Raw genomic sequence first — 5,772 nt, 5'->3', positions numbered from 1 at the left:
GGCTAGTTTAGAAATACTACATTTAAATGAACAAATCAAGAACATGTATTTTATAGGATTTAAAGTAACGGTTATTAGAGAGCCAACTCTTTTTGTTCATGTCATATACTGAAGCTATTGTAAAATTTATTGCAGAAAATAGTGATGTTTGTTCAAAATATTTCAACTGGCTAGTCTATCATCTACATTATATCCAATTAGCACCACTTCTGAGATGAAAACTTTGTACAATTAGTTAGTCTCAATAATCTTCCTTTTTCTTGGCTTACTTTTAGATCATGTTAGAGTCATTTTGCTATGGCTCCTTCTGAAAATAGTTATTTGTAAGCGAGACAAATACTCAGTTTTGAACTATCGACAGACATAAATTTATGATACTTTAGATTTGTCTCCAGGAACTAATGATTAGTGAAAAGCAGAAACTATAAGACAGCCGAATAAAGTACCATATGTTTCCATTCAATTCATAATATTATTTGTCATTGCGAGAACCTGGAAGCAACCTAAATGCCCCTCGACCAAAGAATCGATAAGGAAAATGTGGTACATTTACACAATGGAGTACTACACAGCAGAAAAAAAAACCAACATCTTGAATTTTGTGGGAAAATGGATGGAGATAGAAAACATTATTTTGAGTGAGGTAACCCAGACACAGAAAGACAATTATCACATATACTCACTCACAGGTAGTTTTTAAATATAAAGCAAAGAAAACCAACCTACAAATCACAATAGACAACAATGAGGACACTGTATCTACAATGAGACTTACATGTATCTAATCAACATGGGAAGTAGAAAAATACAAGATCTCCTAAGTAAATTGGAAGCAAGGGGACCTTGGGGGAGGGTTAAAGAGAGATGGGAGAGGCAGGGAGGGGAACAGAAAAAAATATAGAGCTCAATAAAAATCAATAAAAAAGCATTCTTGACATAATAAAATTGACGAGTTGCTCCGTTCTGGGCTGGGCGCAGCAGTAGCAAGTGAGTATGCAGAGGAGAGATGAGAGAGAAGGAAGCAAACAGATATGTCATGAAGAGATGTGAGAGAAAGAGAAAGCAAGAAATCAGAGTTCTCTGAAGAGAGGTGGACCTAGAGGAGCTATAGCACTGAGAAACACCCCGATATGAGAACCCTACACAGTCATGAGACCATGATGAAGACTGGGCTGCTTCTGTGACTCGGGGCCTTGTGTCCTATGTGGTCCTAAGGCATCCGGGATTTGTGTCGATGTCCGTGGCCTGCATTACTACTGAAGAAGGCTCTGAGGATGTTTGGGTCTGTACTGCAGCTGGAGCTATCTTAATGTCCAAAGGTCACACTGAGCTGGCTCTACTGTGTACCAGTTACCACATGGTGGTACCTGTAGAGACATGGCCTTGGTAGAGTTAGCCCCGACAGCATGGGTGCTGGAGAGCTGACTCTGCCCCTTGCCAGGGCAGCACAGGATTGCTGCCTCTGGTTGAGTGGCTGTGGGAGAACCAGGCACTATGACAAGGGGCAGGAGAGCTGGCCCTGCCCCTTGTTGGGGCAACACTGGAGAACTGGCCCCAATGACATTGACATGGGAAAGCTGGTATTACCTAGTGCCAGCTGATGTGCTCAGGAGAGTGGGCCTCATTCCTTGTCTGGGCAGAGCAAGAGAGCTGACCCTGGTGGCCTGGAAACCGGAGAGCTGGCCCCACCTCTAGCCTGGGCCAGCCATATAGGGTAGTTGGCCCCACTGCTTGCTGGTTGATGTATATAACAGAGCATGCCCCACCTTTTGCCCAGATGGCAAGGGAAAAAAAATCAATAAATTCATATTTAACCTACAAAAATAAATAAATAAAATAATAATAAAACACTACTCATTGCTGTTCCTAAAGTCTCCCTAGCAAAGGTTTTTCTTTCTGTTGTGAACTTATGCTAAAAAAAAAATTATCAGAAGAAGTCCTTAGCAACAACAAGGATATAAAGTGTGGAGTGGCATGTGGTTAGGGGCACATGAACAATGAAAGCCATATATCATTGTTTACAAGTATGGAGAGTTCAAATAATAAATGAAACAATATAACAAATATAGATGTGAATGCCTGAACAGCTCCAGAAACAGGGTCATAAGTGCCCTGAGTATTTCTTTCCAATTTTGTTTAGATCATGTACACATGTAAACAAATATTCTTAATTTCTTAAACTCTTATCTCTTTATAGTGTAACTTTACACTGGGTAAATGTCATTTACTGTGCTTTTTTAAAATTGGCATTACCATATTTAAGTGGCAGGAGTTTTACAAAAGATGAGAACTTGTCAAAATGCCACCTATTCTGGAAAAAGAATTAGTAGGTTTTTAACTTATCATTTGCAGTCTTGATTTTCCAGTTTGGGTGGAAAGTCACCTTGTGAACACTAATCTTTGTTTGCAAGCTTGATTGAATTGGAAGATAGCTAGAAGATAAGGAAGAGATACACTTTGGGGTTTGAAACAAAATATGGAAGAAGGAGAAAGCTAGGCAGTACCTCTAAGTTTTGTTCTTCCTGCGTCACTGTGTCCATTGGTGCTACCATTGTCCATCAATACCAAACTCTGGGTTCTTCAGGCTTTCACCACGAAATCACTTCAATAGCCTGCTAGTGAACTTACTTTACATTACATCAGAAAGATATGGATCTGTGTCCACTTAGTGCTTTCAAGAATTAGGCAACAGTAAAACCTTAAGTCTAGCAGGTAGGGATTAACTCCTTTTCCTTGAGATGTATTCATAATCCACTCTGACTGATACTATCACTTTGACCTGTTTTCTCAAAATAAATCCCTTATGTTTTCTTATGTGTCTATGTCCTATCAATGCTCATCTGATCTACAGACCCTTTTGTGACATGACTGGGATAATGGTAGCTACCCTGCTATATTGTCTAGTATAGTGCTGAACAGAACATTTGTAACATGTATTTCTTTAATATCATCGTGGTATGTGTAAGTTCCTGCATGTAGGAATGCACAGTATCTAAGAGCCTAAAGTCCAGAAAACCAGAAGAGGTGTCAGACTCTCTAGAATTTGAGATATAAGAGGTGTGGAAGCTGGGAACTAAACATGGGTCTTAAGAGAGAGAGAGCAACGATTGCCCTTAATGTGTATTCATCAGCTCCAAATGTACTTTTTCAGTATTGAGGTTAAAGTCTTTTATATAGAGCGTCTAGATTTGTCCCTTAGCTGCCAACACAGGTTTACAGCAATGACTACTTTTGCTAAAGCTGCATTTCATCCTCTTCACTGTGCTACAGAATTCCAGCTGGTTTTTCAAAGGCGTTTCAATATAAGTAAATAATGAAGTGTCTAATGCATCAGAAACATATTTCTGGCACTAAACACATGCTTACTGATATTTTACAAAATAAAAACTGGTTAGTTTTGTTGTGAGTATTGATGTAGAAGAGTAAGAAACACATTATTAAACATGTTTGTATTATAAAGTAAACATTATGTCAAATAGGGCTAAGAATTAGCCAGTCATGAAATTGGGGTTTCTAATACCTCACTGGGATATCTGAATTGCATTATTTTCCATGTTCTATTATTCTGCTTAAGAAAACAATCAAAGTTTTAAGTCGCCATTTAAAGAAGAGAGAATAGGATATTGTATGTGAAAATCTGTTCTTCAATTCTATCATTCACTATACCTGTATGTACTTCTTATACTGTGATTATAAGCCTACTGCAGGCAACACCAGTGTTCTGGGTTGCTCAACTCTCTGGAAACAATGACTATACACTGCGGGCATCTATAAACAAAGGCAGGAGAACACTGCCATGGTCTTCTATCTACTGGACATAGTACTTCAGTAGTATTCTTGTTAGAATAAGGCTCTGAGGTGTTTATGAGTTACTATAGTGTACGCTACCATACCACGTGATATTAAAAAATGCCAGTTCAAGATGGGAGATTAGACTTAGAGATCACTAAATTCTCTACTTCATACATGAGGTAACAGTTTTGAGTGGTTAACTGTTGAAGGAGGCTGCTTATTGTTCCCGGCTGCTCAGCACTGAAATAATCACACAGAAACTATATTATTTATATCACTGCTTGGTCCATTAGCTCTTATTGGCTAACTGTTACATCTTAATTTAACCCATCTCCATTAATCTGTGTATTACCACGAGGTCGTGGCCTACCAGCAAAGTTTCAGCACGTCTGTTTCTGGCAGCAGGTCCATGGCTTCTCCCTGACTCTGCCTCCTTTCTCCCAGCATTCAGTTTAGTTTTCCCTGTCTAGCTCTGTTTCCCTACAGCTCTGCTGTAGGCCCAAAGCAGTTCCTTTATTAACCACGGATATTCACAGCATACAGAGGGGAATCCCACTTCAGTTACTCTTGGGTCAGGGCTTTTGCCATTGAAGTTTGAATACTAAATATAATAGGCTGTGTGGCTAAGTCATTCCTCCTATGATTGGTCAATTCTACTGTAAACTAACAATCTTACACATTGTATAATACGGCTATGTTCTAATAAAATGTGTTTATACTCTGAATTTTGAGTAAAACAGAACAAAACAAGCAAGCGAAAAAACTCATTGCCCAGTACAACAGAAAGCACATTGCCATTTTACATTTTCCAGCCTTCCGGTCCACATACTGCCTCTATGTCATCTTGATTGATTTTGTTAACACTAAGAAAATTATTATAATCCTTGCATCCCAGTATCAGAAGCAGATTTCTTTCTATCAATGTCAGACATGGAGTCTCTATGTTAAGGTACCATGTTTGGGTGAAAATATATTTACTCATCAACCTCACTAGGGGGCGAACTTTCATTATACCATGGCTGGTTGAGTGGCAGATTTATTTTCTTTTTTCTGGTTGTGATTCATACTTGTCTAGAATATGCTGAAGGTTTTTTAATCTTTGGCTGAAAAGAGGCAGATAAGAACATTTTTGGTCTTTCTCAACATCTTCAAGGTCCACATGTCTCATGACTCAAGTTTCAGTTTTTCTAAGATCTATTCCAGCAAGCTATATAATGAGATATCATGTCAATCTAAAAATATTGAAGGGAATCTCTCTCTCTCTCTCTCTCTCTCTCTCTCTCTCTCTCTCTCTCTCTCTCTCTCCACCTCTCCTTCCCTCCTCCTTCCCTCCCTCCATCCTTCCTTCTCCTTTTTCTTGCCTTTCCTCTTCCTTTTCTGTCATTGGTGTCTGTGGAGGTCTAAAAATGTGAACCTTTTCCACCTTGTCTGAAGTTCAGAGAGTTTCTGCTTGCTCAAAGTTATTGACAACAACTATGTTTACACACTTTGACCTCGGGTGTGGTTATTTGGTGTTTTGAACATTAGGATGACCATACAGGTAGAACCAGTCCACCTTGACCAAAGATCAGAGAATTCAGCATACTTCTGCTCCTTCTTTTGAGTTAGGAGGTTTGACCTAGGGAGTGACTGCCTTCAGGATATTTGGCCTAGGGTGGGTTCACTGCCAAAACAACAGAATGTTTTTCTCAAAATTAATGACTTGATGCCTCAAATATTGAAGCAAGTAACTGTTCTGGTTGTCCTCTGTATCATGTTAAAGCAGTCTTTGTCCTTCTTCACCCTTCCTGTTGTATTGGGGTATAAAAGTGTATGGAAAACTAAATGTGGGCGATTTCAGTATTCACTGCAACTTTTCCAATTACTATTCTGTTTCTGTTTTATTATTTTCACTTATGTCTTTGTTCTTTTTATTATTTTTCTGATCCCCATGCCCTTACCCTGGTAAATGATATTTTTGTCAAAGGTAATACCCCCAAT

This window comes from Alexandromys fortis, unplaced genomic scaffold (genome assembly GCF_014885135.2).
Source record: "Alexandromys fortis isolate MF-2015 unplaced genomic scaffold, M_Fortis_MF-2015_v1.1 scaffold_0, whole genome shotgun sequence".
NCBI lineage: Eukaryota > Metazoa > Chordata > Mammalia > Rodentia > Cricetidae > Alexandromys > Alexandromys fortis.
This window is presented reverse-complemented; position numbering follows the sequence as displayed.